This window comes from Schistocerca americana, chromosome 2 (assembly GCF_021461395.2).
Source record: "Schistocerca americana isolate TAMUIC-IGC-003095 chromosome 2, iqSchAmer2.1, whole genome shotgun sequence".
Lineage (NCBI taxonomy): Eukaryota > Metazoa > Arthropoda > Insecta > Orthoptera > Acrididae > Schistocerca > Schistocerca americana.
In genome coordinates this window covers 1,118,820,762-1,118,846,470 of record NC_060120.1, presented here as the reverse complement: position 1 = coordinate 1,118,846,470, position 25,709 = coordinate 1,118,820,762, and positions in this window count along the sequence as shown.

The window sequence follows — 25,709 nt, the reverse complement described above, 5'->3', positions numbered from 1 at the left end:
AATCGGAATCTATAACTAGTTTCACAGGAATTTTCAGTAGGAAGAGTCATTCTTCTTGTCCTTAAGCCGGCATTGTGCCTTTTGTATTTAATTCCGATGCAATTTCTGTGTTTCATCGTCAATAAGAAGGTACAACGGATGCAGCGAACCTGGAGTGAAGCATCGGAATCTATAACTAGTGTCACAGCAATGGTTCAAATCATAGTCAGTAAGAAGTGTCGGTCTTCATGTACTTAAGTCGACATTGTGCCTTTTGTATTTATTTCCGATGCAATTTCTGTGTTTCATCGTCAATAAGAAGGTCCAAGGGATACAGTAAACCTGAAGTGAAGCATCGGAATCTATAACTAGTGTCACAGGAATGGTTCAAAACATAGACTGTAGGAAGAGTCAGTCTTCTTGTACTTAAGTCGGCATTGTGCCTTTTGTATTTAATTCCGAATGCAATTTCTGTGTTTCATCGCCAATAAGAAAGTCCAAGGGATACAGTAAACCTGAAGTGAAGCATCGGAATCTATAACTGGTGTCACAGGAATGGTTCAAAACAAAGTCAGTAAGAAGTGTCGGTCTTCATGTACTTAAGTCGGCATTGTGCCTTTTGTATGTAATTCCGATGCAATTTCTGTGTTTCAACGTCAATAAGAAGGTCCAAGGGATACAGTAAACCTGAAGTGAAGCATCGGAATCTATAACTAGTGTCACAGGAATGGTCAGTAGGAAGAGTCAGTCTTCTTGTCCTTAGGTCGGCATTGTGCCTTTTGTATTTAATTCCGATGCAATTTCTGTGTTTCATCGTCAATAAGAAGGTCCAAGGGATGCATTAAACCTGAAGTGAAGCATCGGAATCTGCAACTAGTGTCAGAGAAATGGATCAAAACTTAGACAGTAGGAAGAGTCAGTCTTCTTGTACTTAAGCCGGCATTGTGCCTTTTGAATTTAATTCCGATGCAATTTCTCTGTTTCATCGTCAGTAAGAAGGTCCAAGGGATACAGTAAACCTGAAGTGAAGCATCGGAAACTATAACTAGTGTCACAGGAATGGTTCAAAACATAGTCAGTAAGAAGTGTCGGTCTTCATGTACTTAAGTCGGCATCGAGCCTTTTGTATTTAATTCCGATGCAATTTCTGTGTTTCATCGTCAATAAGAAGGTCGAATGGATACAGTAAACCTGAAGTGAAGCATCGGAATCTATAACTAGTGTTACAGGAATGGTTCAAAACATAGTCAGTAAGAAGTGTCGGTCTTCATGTACTTAAGTCGGCATCGAGCCTTTTGTGTTTAATTCCGATGCAATTTCTGCGTTTCATCGTCAATAAGAAGGTCCAAGGGATACAGTAAACCTGGAGTGATGCATCGGAATCTATAACTAGTGTCACAGGAATGGTTCAAACTTAGACAGTAGGAAGAGTCAGTCTTCTTGTACTTAAGTCCGCATTGTGCCTTTTGTATTAAATTCCGATGCAATTTCTGTGTTTCATCGTCAATAAGAAGGTCCAAGGGATACAGTAAACCTGAAGTGAAGTATCGGAATCTATAACTAGTGTCACAGGAAGGGTTCAAAACATAGACAGTAAGCAGAGAAAGTCTCCTTGTACTTGAGTCGTCATTGTGCCTTTTGCATTTAATTCCGATGCAATTCCTGTGTTTCATCGTCAATAAGAAGGTCTTAGGGATACAGTAAACCTGAAGTGAAGCATCGGAAACTATAACTAGTGGCAGAGGAATGGTTCAAAACTTAGACAGTAGGAAGAGTCAGTCTTCTTGTACATAAGTAGGCATTCTGCCTTTTGTATCTAATTCCGATGCAATTTCTGTGTTTCATCGTCAATAAGAAGGTCCAAGGGATACAGTAAACCTAGTGTGAAGAATCGGAATCTATAACTAGTGTCACAAAAATGGTCAGTAGGGAGAATCAGTCTTCTTGTCCTTAACTCGGCATTGTGCCTTTTGTATTTAATTCCTATGCAATTTCTGTGTTTCATCGTCAATAAGAAGGTCCATGGGATACAGTAAACCTGAAGTGAAGCATCGGAATCTATAACTAGTGTTACAGGAATGGTTCAAAACATAGTCAGTAAGAAGTGTCGGTCTTCATGTACTTAAGTCGGCATTGTCCCTTTTGTATGTAATTCCGATGCAATTTCTGTGTTTCAACGTCAATAAGAAGGTCCAAGGGATACAGTAAACCTGAAGTGAAGCATCGGAATCTATAACTAGTGTCACAGGAATGGTCAGTAGGAAGAGTCAGTCTTCTTGTCCTTAGGTCGGCATTGTGCCTTTTGTATTTAATTCCGATGCAATTTCTGTGTTTCATCGTCAATAAGAAGGTCCAAGGGATACATTAAACCTGAAGTGAAGCATCGGAATCTACAACTAGTGTCAGAGAAATGGATCAAAACTTAGACAGTAGGAAGAGTCAGTCTTCTTGTACTTAAGCCGGCATTGTGCCTTTTGAATTTAATTCCGATGCAATTTCTCTGTTTCATCGTCAGTAAGAAGGTCCAAGGGATACAGTAAACCTGAAGTGAAGCATCGGAAACTATAACTAGTGTCACAGGAATGGTTCAAAACATAGTCAGTAAGAAGTGTCGGTCTTCATGTACTTAAGTCGGCATCGAGACTTTTGTATTTAATTCCGATGCAATTTCTGTGTTTCATCGTCAATAAGAAGGTCGAATGGATACAGTAAACCTGACGTGAAGCATCGGAATCTATAACTAGTGTTACAGGAATGGTTCAAAACATAGTCAGTAAGAAGTGTCGGTCTTCATGTACTTAAGTCGGCATCGAGCCTTTTGTGTTTAATTGCGATGCAATTTCTGTGTTTCATCGTCAATAAGAAGGTCCAAGGAATACAGTAAACCTGGTGTGATGCATCGGAATCTATAACTAGTGTCACAGGAATGGTTCAAACTTAGACAGTAGGAAGAGTCAGTCTTCTTGCACTTAAGTCCGCATTGTGCCTTTTGTATTAAATTCCGATGCAATTTCTGTGTTTCATCGTCAATAAGAAGGTCCAAGGGATACAGTAAACCTGAAGTGAAGTATCGGAATCTATAACTAGTGTCACAGGAAAGGTTCAAAACATAGACAGTAAGCAGAGCCAGTCTCCTTGTACTTGAGTCGTCATTGTGCCTTTTGCATTTAATTCCGATGCAATTCCTGTGTTTCATCGTCAATAAGAAGGTCTTAGGGATACAGTAAACCTGAAGTGAAGCATCGGAAACTATAACTAGTGGCAGAGGAATGGTTCAAAACTTAGACAGTAGGAAGAGTCAGTCTTCTTGTACATACTTAGTCATTGTGCCTTTTGTATCTAATTCCGATGCAATTTCTGTGTTTCATCGTCAATAAGAAGGTCCAAGGGATACAGTAAACCTAGTGTGAAGAATCGGAATCTATAACTAGTGTCACAAAAATGGTCAGTAGGGAGAATCAGTCTTCTTGTCCTTAACTCGGCATTGTGCCTTTAGTATTTAATTCCTATGCAATTTCTGTGTTTCATCGTCAATAAGAAGGTCCATGGGATACAGTAAACCTGAAGTGAAGCATCGGAATCTATAACTAGTGTTACAGGAATGGTTCAAAACATAGTCAGTATGAAGTATCGGTCTTCATGTACTTAAGTCGGCATTGAGCCATTTGTATTTAATTCCGATGCAATTTTTGTGTTTCATCGTCAGTAAGAAGGTCCAAGCGATACAGTAAACCTGAAGTGAAGCATCGGAATCTATAACTAGTGTCACAGGAATGGTTCAAAACTTAGACATTAGGAAGAGTCAGTCTTCTTGTACTTAAGTCGGCAATGTGCATTTTGTATTTAATTCGGATGCAATTTCTGTGTTTCATCGTCAATAAGAAGGTCCAAGGGATACAGTAAACCTGAGTGAAGCATCAGAATCTATAACTAGTGTCACAGGAATGGTTCAAAACTTAGACAGTAGGAAGAGTCAGTCTTCTTGTACTTAAGTCGGCATTGTGCATTTTGTATTTAATTCCGATGCAATTTCTGTGTTTCATCGTCAATAAGAAGTTCCAAGGAATACAGTAAACCAGAAGCCACGCATCAGAATCTATAACTAGTGACACAGGAATGGTTCAAAACTTAGATAGTAGGAAGAGTCTGTCTTCATGTACTTAAGTCGGCATTGTGCCTTTTCTATTTAATTCCGTTGCAATTTCTGTGTTTCATCGTCATTAAGAATGTCAGAGGGATACAGTAAACCTGAAGTGAAGCATCGGAATCTATATCTAGTGTCACAGGAGTGGTTCAAAACATAGACAGTAAGAACTGTCAGTCTTCTTGTCCTTAAGTCGGCATTGTGCCTTTTGTATTTAATTCCGATGCAATTTCTGTGTTTCATCGTCGATAAGAAGGTCCAAGGGAGACAGTAAACCTGAAGTGATGCATCGGAATCTATAACTAGTGTCACAGGAATGGTTCAAAACATAGTCAGTAAGAAGTGTCGGTCTTCATGTACTTAAGTCGGCATTGTGCCTTTTGTATATAATTCCGATGCAATTTCTGTGTTTCATCGTCCATAAGAAGGTCCAAGGGATACAGTAAACCTGGAGTGAAGCATCGGAATCTATAACTAGTGTCAGAGGAATGGTTCAAATCTTAGACGGTAGGAAAAGTCAGTCTTCTTGTACTTAAGTCGGAATTGTGCCTTTTGTATTTAATTCCGATGCAATTTCTGTGTTTCATCGTCAATAACAAGGTCCAAGTGATACAGTAAACCTGGTGTGAAGAATCGGAATCCATAACTAGTGTTACAGGAATGGTCAGTAGGAAGAGTCAGTCTTCTTGTCCTTAAGCCGGCATTGTGCCTTTTGTATTTAATTCCGATGCAATTTCTGTGTTTCATCGTCAATAAGAAGGTACAACGGATGCAGCGAACCAGGAGTGAAGCATCGGAATCTATAACTAGTGTCACAGGAATGGTTCAAATCATAGTCAGTAAGAAGTGTCGGTCTTCATGTACTTAAGTCGTCATTGTGCCTTTTGTATTTATTTCCGAGGCAATTTCTGTGTTTCATCGTCAATAAGAAGGTCCAAGAGATACAGTAAACCTGAAGTGAAGCATCGGTATCTATAACTAGTGTCACAGGAATGGTTCAAAGCATAGACTGTAGGAAAAGTCAGTCTTCTTGTACTTAAGTCGGCATTGTGCCTTTTGTATTTAATTCCGATGCAATTTCTGTGTTTCATCGTCAATAAGAAAGTCCAAGGGATACAGTAAACCTGAAGTGAAGCATCGGAATCTATAACTGGTGTCACAGGAATGGTTCAAAACAAAGTCAGTAAGAAGTGTCGGTCTTCATGTACTTAAGTCGGCATTGTGCCTTTTGTATGTAATTCCGATGCAATTTCTGTGTTTCAACGTCAATAAGAAGGTCCAAGGGATACAGTAAACCTGAAGTGAAGCATCGGAATCTATAACTAGTGTCACAGGAATGGTCAGTAGGAAGAGTCAGTCTTCTTGTCCTTAGGTCGGCATTGTGCCTTTTGTATTTAATTCCGATGCTATTTCTGTGTTTCATCGTCAATAAGAAGGTCCAAGGGATACATTAAACCTGAAGTGAAGCATCGGAATCTACAACTAGTGTCAGAGAAATGGATCAAAACTTAGCCAGTAGGAAGAGTCAGTCTTCTTGTACTTAACCCGGCATTGTGCTTTTTGAATTTAATTCCGATGCAATTTCTCTGTTTCATCGTCAGTACGAAGGTCCAAGGGATACAGTAAACCTGAAGTGAAGCATCGGAAACTATAACTAGTGTCACAGGAATGGTTCAAAACATAGTCAGTAAGAAGTGTCGGTCTTCATGTACTTAAGTCGGCATCGAGCCTTTTGTATTTAATTCCGATGCAATTTCTGTGTTTCATCGTCAATAAGAAGGTCGAATGGATACAGTAAACCTGAAGTGAAGCATCGGAATCTATAACTAGTGTCACAGGAATGGTTCAAATCATAGTCAGTAAGAAGTGTCGGTCTTCATGTACTTAAGTCGTCATTGTGCCTTTTGTATTTATTTCCGAGGCAATTTCTGTGTTTCATCGTCAATAAGAAGGTCCAAGGGATACAGTAAACCTGAAGTGAAGCATCGGTATCTATAACTAGTGTCACAGGAATGGTTCAAAGCATAGACTGTAGGAAAAGTCAGTCTTCTTGTACTTAAGTCGGCATTGTGCCTTTTGTATTTAATTCCGATGCAATTTCTGTGTTTCATCGTCAATAAGAAAGTCCAAGGGATACAGTAAACCTGAAGTGAAGCATCGGAATCTATAACTGGTGTCACAGGAATGGTTCAAAACAAAGTCAGTAAGAAGTGTCGGTCTTCATGTACTTAAGTCGGCATTGTGCCTTTTGTATGTAATTCCGATGCAATTTCTGTGTTTCAACGTCAATACGAAGGTCCAAGGGATACAGTAAACCTGAAGTGAAGCATCGGAATCTATAACTAGTGTCACAGGAATGGTCAGTAGGAAGAGTCAGTCTTCTTGTCCTTAGGTCGGCATTGTGCCTTTTGTATTACATTCCGATGCAATTTCTGTGTTTCATCGTCAATAAGAAGGTCCAAGGGATACGGTATACCTGAAGTGAAGAATCGGAATCTATAACTAGTGTCACAGGAAAGGTTCAAAACATAGACAGTAAGAAGAGCCAGTCTCCTTGTACTTGAGTCGTCATTGTGCCTTTTGCATTTAATTCCGATGCAATTCCTGTGTTTCATCGTCAATAAGAAGGTCTTAGGGATACAGTAAACCTGAAGTGAAGCATCGGAAACTATAACTAGTGGCAGAGGAATGGTTCAAAACTTAGACAGTAGGAAGAGTCAGTCTTCTTGTACATAAGTGGGCATTGTGCTTTTGTATTTAATTCCGATGCAGTTTCTGTGTTTCATCGTCAATAAGAAGGTCCAAGGGATACAGTAAACCTAGTGTGAAGAATCGGAATCTATAACCAGTGTCAAAAAAATGGTCAGTAGGGAGAATCAGTCTTCTTGTCCTTAACTCGGCATTGTGCCTTTTGTATTTAATTCCTATGCAATTTCTGTGTTTCATCGTCAATAAGAAGGTCCATGGGATACAGTAAACCTGAAGCGAAGCATCGGAATCTATAACTAGTGTCACAGGAATGGTTCAAAACTTAGACATTAGGAAGAGTCAGTCTTCTTGTACTTAAGTCGGCAATGTGCATTTTGAATTTAATTCGGATGCAATTTCTGTGTTTCATCGTCAATAAGAAGGTCCAAGGGATACAGTAAACCTGAGTGAAGCATCAGAATCTATAACTAGTGTCACAGGAATGGTCAGTAGGAAGAGTCAGTCTTCTTGTCCTTAGGTCGGCATTGTGCCTTTTGTATTAAATTCCGATGCAATTTCTGTGTTTCATCGTCAATAAGAAAGTCCAAGGGATACAGTAAACCTGAAGTGAAGCATCGGAATCTATAACTGGTGTCACAGGAATGGTTCAAAACAAAGTCAGTAAGAAGTGTCGGTCTTCATGTACTTAAGTCGGCATTGAGCCTTTTGTATTTAATTCCGATGCAATTTTTGTGTTTCATCGTCAGTAAGAACGTCCAAACGATACAGTAAACCTGAAGTGAAGCATCGGAATCTATAACTAGTGTCACAGGAATGGTTCAAAACTTAGACATTAGGAAGAGTCAGTCTTTTTGTACTTAAGTCGGCAATGTGCATTTTGAATTTAATTCGGATGCAATTTCTGTGTTTCATCGTCAATAAGAAGGTCCAAGGGATACAGTAAACCTGAGTGAAGCATCAGAATCTATAACTAGTGTCACAGGAATGGTTCAAAACTTAGACAGTAGGAAGAGTCAGTCTTCTTGTACTTAAGTCGGCATTGTGCCTTTTGTATTTAATTCCGATGCAATTTCTGTGTTTCATCGTCGATAAGAAGGTCCAAGGGAGACAGTAAACCTGAAGTGATGCATCGGAATCTATAACTAGTGTCACAGGAATGGTTCAAAACATAGTCAGTAAGAAGTGTCGGCCTTCATGTACTAAAGTCGGCATTGTGCCTTTGTATTTAATTCCGATGCAATTTCAGTGTTTCATCGTCAATAAGAAGGTCCAAGGGATACAGTAAACCTGGAGTGAAGCATCGGAATCTATAACTACTGTCACAGGAATGGTCAGTGGGAAGAGTCAGTCTTCTTGCCCTTAAGTCGGCATTGTGCCTTTTGTTTTTAATTCCGATGCAATTTCTGTGTTTCTTCGTCAATAAGAAGGTCCAAGAGATACAGTAAGCCTGAAGTGAAGCATCGGAATCTATAACTAGTGTCACAGGAATGGTCAGTAGGAAGAGTCAGTCTTATTGTCCTTAAGTCGGAATTGTGCCTTTTGTATTTAATTCCGATGCAATATCTGTGTTTCATCGTCAATAAGAAGGTCCAAGGGATACAGTAAACTTGAAGTGAAGTATCGGAATCTATAACTAGTGTTGCAGGAATGGTTCAAAACATAGTCAATAAGAAGTGTCGGTCTTCATGTACATAAGTCGGCATTGTGCCTTCTGTATTTAATTCCGATGCAATTTCTGTGTTTCATCGTCAATAAGAAGGTCCAACGGATACAGTAAACCTGGAGTGATGCATCGGAATCTATAACTAGTGTCACAGGAATGGTTCAAAACATAGACTGTAGGAAGAGTCAGTCTTCTTGTACTTAAGTCGGCATTGTGCCTTTTGTATTTAATTCCGATGCAATTTCTGTGTTTCATCGTCAATAAGAAAGTCCAAGGGATACAGTAAACCTGAAGTGAAGCATCGGAATCTATAACTGGTGTCACAGGAATGGTTCAAAACAAAGTCAGTAAGAAGTGTCGGTCATCATGTACTTAAGTCGGCATTGTGCCTTTTGTATGTAATTCCGATGCAATTTCTGTGTTTCAACGTCAATAAGAAGGTCCAAGGGATACAGTAAACCTGAGTGAAGCATCGGAATCTATAACTAGTGTTACAGGAATGGTTCAAAACATAGTCAGTATGAAGTATCGGTCTTCATGTACTTAAGTCGGCATTGAGCCTTTTGTATTTAATTCCGATGCAATTTTTGTGTTTCATCGTCAGTAAGAAGGTCCAAGCGATACAGTAAACCTGAAGTGAAGCATCGGAATCTATAACTAGTGTCACAGGAATGGTTCAAAACTTAGACATTAGGAAGAGTCAGTCTTCTTGTACTTAAGTCGGCAATGTGCATTTTGTATTTAATTCGGATGCAATTTCTGTGTTTCATCGTCAATAAGAAGGTCCAAGGGATACAGTAATTCTGAGTGAAGCATCAGAATCTATAACTAGTGTCACAGGAATGGTTCAAAACTTAGACAGTAGGAAGAGTCAGTCTTCTTGTACTTAAGTCGGCATTGTGCATTTTGTATTTAATTCCGATGCAATTTCTGTGTTTCATCGTCAATAAGAAGTTCCAAGGAATACAGTAAACCAGAAGCCACGCATCAGAATCTATAACTAGTGACACAGGAATGGTTCAAAACTTAGATAGTAGGAAGAGTCTGTCTTCATGTACTTAAGTCGGCATTGTGCCTTTTCTATTTAATTCCGTTGCAATTTCTGTGTTTCATCGTCATTGAGAATGTCAGAGGGATACAGTAAACCTGAAGTGAAGCATCGGAATCTATATCTAGTGTCACAGGAGTGGTTCAAAACATAGACAGTAAGAACTGTCAGTCTTCTTGTCCTTAAGTCGGCATTGTGCCTTTTGTATTTAATTCCGATGCAATTTCTGTGTTTCATCGTCGATAAGAAGGTCCAAGGGAGACAGTAAACCTGAAGTGATGCATCGGAATCTATAACTAGTGTCACAGGAATGGTTCAAAACATAGTCAGTAAGAAGTGTCGGTCTTCATGTACTTAAGTCGGCATTGTGCCTTTTGTATATAATTCCGATGCAATTTCTGTGTTTCATCGTCCATAAGAAGGTCCAAGGGATACAGTAAACCTGGAGTGAAGCATCGGAATCTATAACTAGTGTCTGAGGAGTGGTTCAAATCTTAGACGGTAGGAAAAGTCAGTCTTCTTGTACTTAAGTCGGAATTGTGCCCTTTGTATTTAATTCCGATGCAATTTCTGTGTTTCATCGTCAATAACAAGGTCCAAGTGATACAGTAAACCTGGTGTGAAGAATCGGAATCCATAACTAGTGTCACAGGAATGGTCGGTAGGAAGAGTCAGTCTTCTTGTCCATAAGCCGGCATTGTGCCTTTTGTATTTAATTCCGATGCAATTTCTGTGCTTCATCGTCAATAAGAAGGTACAACGGATGCAGCGAACCTGGAGTGAAGCATCGGAATCTATAACTAGTGTCACAGGAATGGCTCAAATCATAGTCAGTAAGAAGTGTCGGTCTTCATGTACTTAAGTCGTCATTGTGCCTTTTGTATTTATTTCCGATGCAATTTCTGTGTTTCAACGTCAATAAGAAGGTCCAAGGGATACAGTAAACCTGAAGTGAAGCATCGGAATCTATAACTAGTGTCACAGGAATGGTCAGTAGGAAGAGTCAGTCTTCTTGTCCTTAGGTCGGCATTGTGCCTTTTGTATTTAATTCCGATGCTATTTCTGTGTTTCATCGTCAATAAGAAGGTCCAAGGGATACATTAAACCTGAAGTGAAGCATCGGAATCTACAACTAGTGTCAGAGAAATGGATCAAAACTTAGCCAGTAGGAAGAGTCAGTCTTCTTGTACTTAAGCCGGCATTGTGCTTTTTGAATTTAATTCCGATGCAATTTCTCTGTTTCATCGTCAGTACGAAGGTCCAAGGGATACAGTAAACCTGAAGTGAAGCATCGGAAACTATAACTAGTGTCACAGGAATGGTTCAAAACATAGTCAGTAAGAAGTGTCGGTCTTCATGTACTTAAGTCGGCATCGAGCCTTTTGTATTTAATTCCGATGCAATTTCTGTGCTTCATCGTCAATAAGAAGGTCGAATGGATACAGTAAACCTGAAGTGAAGCATCGGAATCTATAACTAGTGTTACAGGAATGGTTCAAAACATAGTCAGTAAGAAGTGTCGGTCTTCATGTACTTAAGTCGGCATCGAGCCTTTTGTGTTTAATTCCGATGCAATTTCTGTGTTTCATCGTCAATAAGAAGGTCCAAGGGATACAGTAAACCTGGAGTGATGCATCGGAATCTATAACTAGTGTCACAGGAATGGTTCAAACTTAGACAGTAGGAAGAGTCAGTCTTCTTGTACTTAAGTCCGCATTGTGCCTTTTGTATTAAATTCCGATGCAATTTCTGTGTTTCATCGTCAATAAGAAGGTCCAAGGGATACGGTATACCTGAAGTGAAGTATCGGAATCTATAACTAGTGTCACAGGAAAGGTTCAAAACATAGACAGTAAGAAGAGCCAGTCTCCTTGTACTTGAGTCGTCATTGTGCCTTTTGCATTTAATTCCGATGCAATTCCTGTGTTTCATCGTCAATAAGAAGGTCTTAGGGATACAGTAAACCTGAAGTGAAGCATCGGAAACTATAACTAGTGGCAGAGGAATGGTTCAAAACTTAGACAGTAGGAAGAGTCAGTCTTCTTGTACATAAGTGGGCATTGTGCCTTTTGTATTTAATTCCGATGCAGTTTCTGTGTTTCATCGTCAATAAGAAGGTCCAAGGGATACAGTAAACCTAGTGTGAAGAATCGGAATCTATAACCAGTGTCACAAAAATGGTCAGTAGGGAGAATCAGTCTTCTTGTCCTTAACTCGGCATTGTGCCTTTTGTATTTAATTCCTATGCAATTTCTGTGTTTCATCGTCAATAAGAAGGTCCATGGGATACAGTAAACCTGAAGTGAAGCATCGGAATCTATAACTAGTGTTACAGGAATGGTTCAAAACATAGTCAGTAAGAAGTGTCGGTCTTCATGTACTTAAGTCGGCATTGAGCCTTTTGTATTTAATTCCGATGCAATTTTTGTGTTTCATCGTCAGTAAGAACGTCCAAACGATACAGTAAACCTGAAGTGAAGCATCGGAATCTATAACTAGTGTCACAGGAATGGTTCAAAACTTAGACATTAGGAAGAGTCAGTCTTCTTGTACTTAAGTCGGCAATGTGCATTTTGAATTTAATTCGGATGCAATTTCTGTGTTTCATCGTCAATAAGAAGGTCCAAGGGATACAGTAAACCTGAGTGAAGCATCAGAATCTATAACTAGTGTCACAGGAATGGTTCAAAACTTAGACAGTAGGAAGAGTCAGTCTTCTTGTACTTAAGTCGGCATTGTGCCTTTTGTATTTAATTCCGATGCAATTTCTGTGTTTCATCGTCGATAAGAAGGTCCAAGGGAGACAGTAAACCTGAAGTGATGCATCGGAATCTATAACTAGTGTCACAGGAATGGTTCAAAACATAGTCAGTAAGAAGTGTCGGCCTTCATGTACTAAAGTCGGCATTGTGCCTTTGTATTTAATTCCGATGCAATTTCAGTGTTTCATCGTCAATAAGATGGTCCAAGGGATACAGTAAACCTGGAGTGAAGCATCGGAATCTATAACTACTGTCACAGGAATGGTCAGTGGGAAGAGTCAGTCTTCTTGTCCTTAAGTCGGCATTGTGCCTTTTGCATTTAATTCCGATGCAATTTCTGTGTTTCTTCGTCAATAAGAAGGTCCAAGAGATACAGTAAGCCTGAAGTGAAGCATCGGAATCTATAACTAGTGTCACAGGAATGGTCAGTAGGAAGAGTCAGTCTTATTGTCCTTAAGTCGGAATTGTGCCTTTTGTATTTAATTCCGATGCAATATCTGTGTTTCATCGTCAATAAGAAGGTCCAAGGGATACAGTAAACTTGAAGTGAAGCATCGGAATCTATAACTAGTGTTGCAGGAATGGTTCAAAACATAGTCAATAAGAAGTGTCGGTCTTCATTTACATAAGTCGGCATTGTGCCTTCTGTATTTAATTCCGATGCAATTTCTGTGTTTCATCGTCAATAAGAAGGTCCAACGGATACAGTAAACCTGGAGTGATGCATCGGAATCTATAACTAGTGTCACAGCAATGGTTCAAAACATAGACTGTAGGAAGAGTCAGTCTTCTTGTACTTAAGTCGGCATTGTGCCTTTTGTATTTAATTCCGATGCAATTTCTGTGTTTCATCGTCAATAAGAAAGTCCAAGGGATACAGTAAACCTGAAGTGAAGCATCGGAATCTATAACTGGTGTCACAGGAATGGTTCAAAACAAAGTCAGTAAGAAGTGTCGGTCATCATGTACTTAAGTCGGCATTGTGCCTTTTGTATGTAATTCCGATGCAATTTCTGTGTTTCAACGTCAATAAGAAGGTCCAAGGGATACAGTAAACCTGAGTGAAGCATCTGAATCTATAACTAGTGTCACAGGAATGGTTCAAAACTTAGACAGTAGGAAGAGTCAGTCTTCTTGTACTTAAGTCGGCATTGTGCATTTTGTATTTAATTCCGATGCAATTTCTGTGTTTCATCGTCAATAAGAAGGTCCAAGGAATACAGTAAACCAGAAGCGATGCATCAGAATCTATAACTAGTGACACAGGAATGGTTCAAAACTTAGATAGTAGGAAGAGTCGGTCTTCATGTACTTAAGTCGGCATTGTGCCTTTTCTATTTAATTCCGATGCAATTTCTGTGTTCATCGTCATTAAGAATGTCAGAGGGATACAGTAAACCTGAAGCGAAGCATCGGAATCTATATCTAGTGTCACAGGAGTGGTTTAAAACATAGACAGTAAGAACTGTCAGTCTTCTTGTCCTTAAGTCGGCATTGTGCCTTTTGTATTTAATTCCGATGCAATTTCTGTGTTTCATCGTCGATAAGAAGGTCCAAGGGAGACAGTAAACCTGAAGTGATGCATCGGAATCTATAACTAGTGTCACAGGAATGGTTCAAAACATAGTCAGTAAGACGTGTCGGTCTTCATGTACTTAAGTCGGCATTGTGCCTTTTGTATATAATTCCGATGCAATTTCTGTGTTTCATCGTCAATAAGAAGGTCCAAGGGATACAGTAAACCTGGAGTGAAGCATCGGAATCTATAACTAGTGTCAGAGGAATGGTTCAAATCTTAGACGGTAGGAAAAGTCAGTCTTCTTGTACTTAAGTCGGAATTGTGCCTTTTGTATTTAGTTCCGATGCAAATTCTGTATTTCATCGTCAATAACAAGGTCCAAGTGATACAGTAAACCTGGTGTGAAGAATCGGAATCTATAACTAGTGGCACAGGAATGGTCAGTAGGAAGAGTCAGTCTTCTTGTCCTTAAGCCGGCATTGTGCCTTTTGTATTTAATTCCGATGCAATTTCTGTGTTTCATCGTCAATAAGAACGTACAACGGATGCAGCGAACCTGGATTGAAGCATCGGAATCTATAACTAGTGTCACAGGAATGGTTCAAAACAAAGTCAGTAAGAAGTGTCGGTCTTCATGTACTTAAGTCGCATTGTGCCTTTTATATGTAATTCCGATGCAATTTCTGTGTTTCAACGTCAATAAGAAGGTCCAAGGGATACAGTAAACCTGAAGTGAAGCATCGGAATCTATAACTAGTGTCACAGGAATGGTCAGTAGGAGGAGTCAGTCTTCTTGTCCTTAGGTCGGCATTGTGCCTTTTGTATTTAATTCCGATGCAATTTCTGTGTTTCATCGTCAATAAGAAGGTCCAAGGGATACATTAAACCTGAAGTGAAGCATCGGAATCTACAACTAGTGTCAGAGAAATGGATCAAAACTTAGACAGTAGGAAGAGTCAGTCTTCTTGTACTTAAGCCGGCATTGTGACTTTTGAATTTAATTCCGATGCAATTTCTCTGTTTCATCGTCAGTAAGAAGGTCCAAGGGATACAGTAAACCTGAAGTGAAGCATCGGAAACTATAACTAGTGTCACAGGAATGGTTCAAAACATAGTCAGTAAGAAGTGTCGGTCTTCATGTACATAAGTCGTCATCGAGCCTTTTGTATTTAATTCCGATGCAATTTGTGTGTTTCATCGTCAATAAGAAGGTCGAATGGATACAGTAAACCTGAAGTGAAGCATCGGAATCTATAACTAGTGTTACAGGAATGGTTCAAAACATAGTCAGTAAGAAGTGTCGGTCTTCATGTACTTAAGTCGGCATCGAGCCTTTTGTGTTTAATTCCGATGCAATTTCTGTGTTTCATCGTCAATAAGAAGGTCCAAGGGATACAGTAAACCTGGAGTGATGCATCGGAATCTATAACTAGTGTCACAGGAATGGTTCAAACTTAGACAGTAGGAAGAGTCAGTCTTCTCGTACTTAAGTCCGCATTGTGCCTTTTGTATTAAATTCCGATGCAATTTCTGTGTTTCATCGTCATTAAGAAGGTCCAAGGGATACGGTAAACCTGAAGTGAAGTATCGGAATCTATAACTAGTGTCACAGGAAAGGTTCAAAACATAGACAGTAAGAAGAGCCAGTCTCCTTGTACTTGAGTCGTCATTGTGCCTTTTGCATTTAATTCCGATGCAATTCCTGTGTTTCATCGTCAATAAGAAGGTCTTAGGGATACAGTAAACCTGAAGTGAAGCATCGGAAACTATAACTAGTGGCAGAGGAATGGTTCAAAACCTAGACAGTAGGAAGAGTCAGTCTTCTTGTACATAAGTAGGCATTGTGCCTTTTGTATTTAATTCCGATGCAATTTCTGTGTTTCATCGTCAATAAGAAGGTCCAAGGGATACAGTAAAACTAGTGTGAAGAATCGGAATCTATAACCAGTGTCACAAAAATGGTCAGTAGGGAGAATCAGTCTTCTTGTCCTTAACTCGGCATTGTGCCTTTTGTATTTAATTCCTATGCAATTTCTGTGTTTCATCGTCAATAAGAAGGTCCATGGGATACAGTAAACCTGAAGTGAAGCATCGGAATCTATAACTAGTGTTACAGGAATGGTTCAAAACATAGTCAGTAAGAAGTGTCGGTCTTCATGTACTTAAGTCGGCATTGAGCCTTTTGTATTTAATTCCGATGCAATTTTTGTGTTTCATCGTCAGTAAGAACGTCCAAGCGATACAGTAAACCTGAAGTGAAGCATCGGAATCTATAACTAGTGTCACAGGAATGGTTCAAAACTTAGACATTAGGAGGAGTCAGTCTTCTTGTACATAAGTAGGCATTGTGCCTTTTGTATTTAATTCCGATGCAATTTCTGTGTTTCATCGTCAATAAGAAGGTCCAAGGGATACAGTAAAACTAGTGTGAAGAATCGGAATCTATAACCAGTGTCACAAAAATGGTCAGTAGGGAGAATCAGTCTTCTTGTCCTTAACTCGGCATTGTGCCTTTTGTATTTAATTCCTATGCAATTTCTGTGTTTCATCGTCAATAAGAAGGTCCAAGGAATACAGTACACCAGAAGCGATGCATCAGAATCTATAACTAGTGACACAGGAATGGTTCAAAACTCAGATAGTAGGAAGAGTCGGTCTTCATGTACTTAAGTCGGCATTGTGCCTTTTCTATTTAATTCCGATGCAATTTCTGTGTTTCATCGTCATTAAGAATGTCAGTGGGATACAGTAAACCTGAAATGAAGCATCGGAATCTATATCTAGTGTCACAGGAGTGGTTCAAAACATAGACAGTAAGAACTGTCAGTCTTCTTGTCCTTAAGTCGGCATTGTGCCTTTTGTATTTAATTCCGATGCAATTTCTGTGTTTCATCGTCGATAAGAAGGTCCAAGGGAGACAGTAAACCTGAAGTGATGCATCGGAATCTATAACTAGTGTCACAGGAATGGTTCAAAACATAGTCAGTAAGAAGTGTCGGTCTTCATGTACTAAAGTCGGCATTGTGCCTTTGTATTTAATTCCGATGCAATTTCAGTGTTTCATCGTCAATAAGAAGGTCCAAGGGATACAGTAAACCTGGAGTGAAGCATCGGAATCTATAACTACTGTCACAGGAATGGTCAGTGGGAAGAGTCAGTCTTCTTGTCCTTAAGTCGGCATTGTGCCTTTTGTATTTAATTCCGATGCAATTTCTGTGTTTCTTCGTCAATAAGAAGGTCCAAGAGATACAGTAAGCCTGAAGTGAAGCATCGGAATCTATAACTAGTGTCACAGGAATGGTCAGTAGGAAGAGTCAGTCTTATTGTCCTTAAGTCGGAATTGTGCCTTTTGTATTTAATTCCGATGCAATTTCTGTGTTTCATCGTCAATAAGAAGGTCCAAGGGATACAGTAAACTTGACGTGAAGCATCGGAATCTATAACTAGTGTTGCAAGAATGGTTCAAAACATAGTCAATAAGAAGTGTCGGTCTTCATGTACATAAGTCGGCATTGTGCCTTCTGTATTTAATTCCGATGCAATTTCTGTGTTTCATCGTCAATAAGAAGGTCCAACGGATACAGTAATCCTGGAGTGATGCATCGGAATCTGTAACTAGTGTCACAGGAATGGTTCAAACTTAGACATTAGGAAGAGTCAGTCCCCTTGTAGTTAAGTCAGCATTGTGTTCTTGTATTTAATTCCGATGCAATTTCTGTGTTTCATCGTCAATAAGAAGGTCCAAGGGATACAGTAAACCTGAAGTGAAGCATCGGAATCTATAACTAGTGTCACAGGAATGGTTCAAAACATAGTCAGTAAGAAGTGTCGGTCTTCATGTACATACGTCGGCATTGTGCCTTTTGTATTTAATTCCGATGCAATATCTGTGTTTCATCGTCAATAAGAAGGTCCAAGGGATACAGTAAACCTGAAGTGCAGCATCAGAATCTATAACTAGTGCCACAGGAATGGTTCAAAACTTAGATAGTAGGAAGAGTCGGTCTTCATGTACTTAAGTCGGCATTGTGCCTTTTCTATTTAATTCCGATGCAATTTTTGTGTGTTTCATCGACAATAAGAATGTTAGAGGGATACAGTAAACCTGAAGTGAAGCATCGGAATCTATATCTAGTGTCACAGGAGTGGTTCAAAACATAGACAGTAAGAACTGTCAGTCTTCTTGTCCTTATGTCGGCATTGTGCCTTTTGTATTTAATTCCGATGCAATTTCCGTGTTTCATCGTCGATACGAAGGTCCAAGGGAGACAGTAAACCTGAAGTGAAGCATCGGAATCTACAACTAGTGTCACAGGAATGGTTCAAAACATAGTCAGTAAGAAGTGTCGGTCTTCATGTACATACGTCGGCATTGTGCTTTTGTATTTAATTCCGATGCAATCTCTGTGTTTCATCGTCAATAAGAAGGTACAAGGGATACAGTAAACCTGAAGTGAAGCATCGGAATCTATAACTAGTGTCACAGTAATGGTCAGTAGGAAGAGACAGTCTTCTTGTCCTTAAGTCGGCATAGTGCCTTTTGTATTTAATTCCGATGCAATTTCTGTGTTTCATCGGCAATAAGAAGGTCCAAGGGATACAGTAAACCTGAAGTGAAGCATCGGAATCTATAACTAGTGTCACAGGAATGGTCAGTAGGAAGAGTCAGTTATCTTGTCCTTAAGTCGGCATTGTGCCTTTTGTATTTAATTCAAATGCAATTTCTGTGTTTCATCGTCAATAAGAAGGTCCAAGGGATACAGTAAACCTGAAGTAAAGCATCGGAATCTATAACTACTGTCACAGGAATGGTCAGTTGGAAGAGTCAGTCTTCTTGACTTTAAGTCGGCATTGTGCCTTTTGTATTTAATTCCGATGCAATTTCTGTGTTTCATCGTCAATAAGATCGTCCAAGGGATACAGTAAACTTGAAGTGAAGCATCGGAATCTATAACTAGTGTTGCAGGAATGGTTCAAAACATAGTCAATAAGAAGTGTCGGTCTTCATGTACTTAAGTCGGCATTGTGCCTTTTGTACTTAATTCCGATGCAATTTCTGTGTTTCATCGTCAATAAGAAAGTCCAAGGGATACAGTAAACCTGAAGTGAAGCATCGGAATCTATAACTAGTGTCACAGGAGTAATTCAAAACATAGTCAGTAATAAGTGTCGGTCTTCATGTACATACGTCGGCATTGTGCCTTTTGTATCTAATTCCGATGCAATTTCTGTGTTTCATCGTCAATAAGAAGGTCCAAGGGATACAGTAAACCTGAAGTGAAGCATCGGAATCTGTAACTAGTGTCACAGGAATGGTCAGTAGGAAGAGTCAGTCTTCTTGTACTTAAGTTGGCATTGTGCCATTTGTATTTAATTCCGACGCAATTTCTGTGTTTCATCGTCAATAAGAAGGTCCAAGGAATACAGTAAACCTGAAGTGAAGCATCGGAATCTATAACTGGTGTTACAGTAATGGTTCAAAACATAGTCAGTAAGAAGTGTCGGTCTTCATGTACTTAAGTCGGCATTGTGAATTTTGTATTTAATTCCGATGCCATTTTTGTGTTTCATCGTCAATAAGAGGGTCCAAGGGATACAGTAAACCTGGAGTGGAGCATGGAAATCTATAACTAGTGTCACAAGAATGGGTCAAAACATAGTCAGTAAGAAGTGTCGGTCTTCATGTACTTAAGTCGGCATTGTGTCTTTTGTATTTAATTCCGATGAAATTTCTGTGTTTCATCGTCAACAAGTAGGTCTAAGGTATACAGTAAACCTGGAGTGAAGCATGGAAATCAATAACTAGTGCCACAGGAATGGGTTAAACGTAGTCAGTAAGAAGTGTCGGTCTTCATGTATTTATGTCGGCATTGTGCCTTTTGTATTTACTTCCGATGCAATTTCTGTGTTTCATCGTCATTAAGAAGGTCCAAGGGATACAGTAAACCTGAAGTGAAGCATCGTAATCTATAACTAGTGTCAGAGGAATGGTTCAAAACTTAGACAGTAGGAAGAATCAGTCTTCTTGTACTTAAGTCGGCATTGTGCCTTTTGTATTAATTTCCGATGCAATTTCTGTGTTTCGTCGTCAATAAGAAGGTCCAAGGGATACAGTAAACCTGGTGTAAAGAATCGGAATCTATAACTAGTGTCACAGGAATGGTCAGTAGGAAGAGTCAGTCTTTTTATACTTAAGTCGGCATTGTGCCTTTTGTATTTAAGTCCGATGCAATTTCTGTGTTTCATCGTCAATAAGAAGGTCCAAGGGATACAGTAAACCTTGAGTGAAGCATCGGAATCCATAACTAGTGTCTCAGGAGTGGTTCAAAGCATAGTCAGTAAGTAGTGACGGTCTTCATGTACTTAAGTCGGCATTGTGCCTTTTGTATTTAATTCCGATGCAATTTCTGTGTTTCATCGTCAATAAGAAGGTCCAAGGGATACAGTAAACCTGAAGTGAAGCATCGGAATCTATAACTAGTGTCACAGGAATGGTTCAAATCATAGTCATTAAGACGTGTCGTTCTTCATGTACTTAAGTCGGCATTGTGCGTTTTGTATTTAATTCCGATGCAATTTCTGTGTTTCATCGTCAATAAGAAGGTCCAAGGGATACAGTAAACCTGGAGTGAAGCATCGGAATCTATAACTACTGTCACAGGAATGGTCAGTGGGAAGAGTCAGTCTTCTTGTCCTTAAGTCCGCATTGTGCCTTTTGTAATTAATTCCGATGCAATTTCTGTGTTTCGTCGTCAATAAGAACGTCCAAGGGATACAGTAAACGTGAAGTGTAGCTTCGGAATCTATAACTAGTGTCACAGGAATGGTTCAAGAGCATAGTCAGTAAGAAGTGTCGGTCTTCATGTACTTAAGTCGGCATTGTGCCTTTTGTACTTAATTCCGATGCAATTTCTGTGTTTCATCGTCAAAAAGAAGGTCCAAGGGATACAGTAAACCTGAAGTGAAGCATCGGAATCTATAACTAGTGTCACAGTAATGGTTCAAAACATAGTCAGTAAGAAGTGTCGGTCTTCATGTACATACGTCGGCATTGTGCCTTTTGTATTTAATTTTGCTGCAATTTCAGTGTTTCATCGCCAATAAGAAGGTCCAAGGGATACAGTAAACCTGAAGTGAAGCATCGGAATCTATAACTAGTCTCAGAGGAATGGTTCAAAACTTAGACAGTAGGAAGAGTCAGTCTTCTTGTACTTAAGTCGGCATTGTGCCTTTTGTATTTAATTCCGATGAAATTTCTGTGTTTAATCGTCAATAAGAAGGTCCAAGGGATACAGAAAACCTGGTGTAAAAAATCGGAATCTATAACTAGTGTCACAGGAATGGTCAGTAGGAAGAGTCAGTCTTCTTGTACTTAAGTCGGCATTGTGCCTTTTGTATTTAAGTCCGATGCAATTTCTGTTTTTCATCGTCAATAAGAAGGTCCAAGGGATACAGTAAACCTTGAGTGAAGCATCGGAATCCATAACTAGTGTCTCAGGAATGGTACAAAACATAGTCAGTAAGAAGTGTCGGTCTTCATGTACTTAAGTGGGCATTGTGCCTTTTGTATTTAATTCCGATGCAATTTCTGTGTTTCATCGTCAATAAGAAGGTCCAAGGGATACAGTAAACCTGAAGTGAAGCATCGGAATCTATAACTAGTGTCACACGAATGGTTCAAATCATAGTCAGTAAGAAGTGTCGTTCTTCATGTACTTAAGTCGGCATTGTGCCTTTTGTATTTAAGTCAGATGCAAATTCTGTGTTTCATCGTCAATAAGAAGGTCCAAGGGATACAGTAAACCTTGAGTGAAGCATCGGAATCCACAACTAGTGTCTCAGGAATGGTTCAAAACATAGTCAGTAAGAAGTGTCGGTCTTCATGTACTTAAGTGGGCATTGTGCCTTTTGTATTTAATTCCGATGCAATTTCTGTGTTTCATCGTCAATAAGAAGGTCCAAGGGATACAATAAACCTGAAGTGAAGCATCGGAATCTATAACTAGTGTTACAGGAATGGTTCAAAACATAGTCAGTAAGAAGTGACGGTCTTCACGTACTTAAGTCGGCATTGTGCCTTTTGTATTTAATTCTGATGCCATTTCTGTGTTTCATCGTCAATATGTAGGTCCAAGGTATACAGTAACCCTGGAGTGAAGCATGGAAATCTATAACTAGTGTCACAGGAATGGTCAGTAGGAAGAGTCAGTCTTCTTGCCCTTAAGTCGGCATTGTGCATTTTGTATTTAATTCCGATGCAATTTATGTGATTCATCGTCAATAAGTAGGTCCAAGGGATACAGTAGACCTGAAGTGAAGCATCGGAATCTGTAACTAGTGTTACAGTAATAGTTCAAAACATAGTCAGTAAGAAGTGTCGTTCTTCATGTACTTAAGTCGGCATTGTGAATTTTGTATTTAATTCCGATGCCATTTCTGTGTTTCATCGTCAATAAGAAGGTCCAAGGGATACAGTAAACCTGGAGTGAAGCATGGAAATCTATAACTAGTGTCACAGGAATGGGTCAAAACATAGTCAGTAAGAAGTGTCGGTCTTCATGTACTTAAGTCGGCATTGTGAATTTTGTATTTAATTCCGATGCCATTTCTGTGTTTCATCGTCAATAAGATGGTCCAAGGGATACAGTATACCTTGAGTGAAGCATCGGAATCCATAACTAGTGTCCCAGGAATGGTTCAAAACATAGTCAGTAAGTAGTGTCGGTCTTCATGTACTTAAGTCGGCATTGTGCCTTTTGTATTTAATTTCGATGCAATATCTCTGTTTCATCGTCAATAAGATGGTCCAAGGGATACAGTAAACCTGAAGTGAAGCATCGGAATCTATAACTAGTGTCACAGGAATTGTTCAAATCATAGTCAGTAAGACGTGTCGTTCTTCATGTACTTAAGTCGGCATTGTGCCTTTTGTATTTAATTCCGATGCAATTTCTGTGTTTCATCGTCAATAAGAAGGTCCAAGGGATACAGTAAACCTGAAGTGAAGCATCGGAATCTATAACTAGTGTTACAGGAATGGTTCAAAACATAGTCAGTAAGAAGTGACGGTCTTCACGGACTTTAGTCGGCATTGTGCCTTTTCTATTTAATTCTGATGCCATTTCTGTGTTTCATCGTCAACATGTAGGTCCAAGGTATACAGTAAACCTGGAGTGAAGCATGGAAATCTATAACTAGTGTCACAGGAATGGGTCAAAACATAGTCAGTAAGTAGTGTCGGTCTTCATGTACTTACGTCGGCATTGTGCCTTTTGTATTTAATTCCGATGCAATTTCTGTGTTTCATCGTCAATAAGAAGGTCCAAGGGATAGAGTAAACCTGAAGTGAAGCATCGGAATCTACAACTAGTGTCACAGGAATGGTTCAAATCATAGTCAGTGAGACGTGTCGTTCTTTATGTACTTAAGTCGGCATTGTGGCTTTTGTATTGAATTCCGATGCAATTTCTGTGTTTCATCGTCAATAAGAAGGTCCAAGGGATACAGTAAACCTGAAGTGAAGCATCGGAATCTATAACTAGTGTTACAGGAATGGTTCAAAACATAGTCAGTAAGAAGTGACGCTCTTCACGTACTTTAGTCGGCATTGTGCCTTTTGTATTTAATTCTGATGCCATTTCTGTGTTTCATCGTCAATATGTAGGTCCAAGGTATACAGTAAACCTGGAGTGAAGCATGGAAATCTATAACTAGTGTCACAGAAATGGGTCAAAACATAGTCAGTTAGAAGTGTCGGTCTTTATGTACTTAAGTCGGCATTGTGCCTTTTGTATTTAATTCCGATGCAATTTCTGTGTTTCATCGTCAATAAGAAGGTCCATGGGATACAGTAAACCTGGAGTGAAGCATCGGAATCTATAACTACTGTCACAGGAATGGTCAGTTGGAAGAGTCAGTCTTCTTGTCCTTAAGTCGGCATTGTGCCTTTTGTATTTAATTCCGATGCAATTTCTGTGTTTCATCGTCAATAAGAACGTCCAAGGGATACAGTAAACTTGAAGTGAAGCATCGGAATCTATAACTAGTGTTGCAGGAATGGTTCAAAACATAGTCAATAAGAAGTGTCGGTCTTCATGTACTTATGTCGGCATTGTGCCTTTTGTATTTAATTCCGATGCAATTTCTGTGTTTCATCGTCGATAAGAAGGTCCAAGGGATACAGTAAACGTGAAGTGTAGCTTCGGAATCTATAACTAGTGTTACAGGAATGGTTCAAAAGCATAGTCAGTAAGAAGTGTCGGTCTTCATGTACTTAAGTCGGTATTATGCCTTTTGTACTTAATTCCGATGCAATTTCTGTGTTTCATCGTCAATAAGAAGGTCCAACGGATACAGTAAACCTGGAGTGAAGCATCGGAATCTATAACTACTGCCACAGGAATGGTCAGTGGGATGAGTCAGTCTTCTTGTCCTTAAGTCCGCATTGTGCCATTTGTATTTAATTCCGATGCAATTTCTGTGTTTCTTCGTCAATAAGAAGGTCCAAGGGATACAGTAAACCTGAAGTGAAGCATCGGAATCTATAACTAGTGTCACACGAATGGTCTGTAGGAAGAGTCAGTCTTATTGTCCTTAAGTCGGCATTGTGCCTTTTGTATTTAATTCCGATGCAATTTCTGTGTTTCATCGTCAATAAGAACGTCCAAGGAATACAGTAAACTTGAAGTGAAGCATCGGAATCTATAACTAGTGTTGCAGGAATGGTTCAAAACATAGTCAATAAGAATTGTCGGTCTTCATGTACTTAAGTCGGCATTGTGCCTTTTGTTTTTAATTCCGATGCAATTTCTGTGTTTCATCGTCAATAAGAAGGTCCAAGGGATACAGTAAACGTGAAGTGTAGCTTCCGAATCTATAACTAGTGTCACAGGAAAGGTTCAAAAGCATAGTCAGTCAGAAGTGTCGGTCTTCATGTACTTAAGTCGGCATTGTGCCTTTTGTACTTAATTCCGATGCAATTTCTGTGTTTCATCGTCAATCAGAAGGTCCAAGGGATACAGTAAACCTGAAGTGAAGCATCGGAATCCATAACTAGTGTCACAGGAATGGTTCAAACATAGTCAGTAAGAGGTGACGGTCTTCACGTACTTAAGTCGGCATTGTGCCTTTTGTATTTAATTCTGATGCCATTTCTGTGTTTCATCGTCAATATGTAGGTCCAAGGTATACAGTAAACCTGGAGTGAAGCATGGAAATCTATAACTAGTGTCACAGGAATGGTCAGTAGGAAGAGTCAGTCTTCTTGCCCTTAAGTCGGCATTGTGCCTTTTGTATTTAATTCCGATGCTATTTATGTGTTTCATCGTCAATAAGAAGGTCCAAGGGATACAGTAAACCTTGAGTGAAGCATCGGAATCCATAACTAATGTCTCAGGAATGGTTCAAAACATAGTCAGTAAGTAGTGTCGGTCTTCATGTACTTAAGTCGGCATTGTGCCTTTTGTATTTAATTCCGATGCAATTTCTGTGTTTCATCGTCAATAAGAAGGTCCAAGGGATACAGTAAACCAGAAGTGAAGCATCGGAATCTATAACTAGTGTCACAGGAATGGTTCAAATCATAGTCAGTAAGACGTGTCGTTCTTCATGTACTTAAGTCGGCATTGTGCCTTTTGTATTTAATTCCGATGCAATTTCTGTGTTTCATCGTCAATAAGAAGGTCCAAGGGATACAGTAAACCTGAAGTGAAGCATCGGAATCTATAACTAGTGTTACAGGAATGGTTCGAAACATAGTCAGTAAGAAGTGACGGTCTTCACGTACTTTAGTCGGCATTGTGCCTTTTGTATTTAATTCTGATGCCATTTCTGTGTTTCATCGTCAATATGTAGGTCCAAGGTATACAGTAAACCTGGAGTGAAGC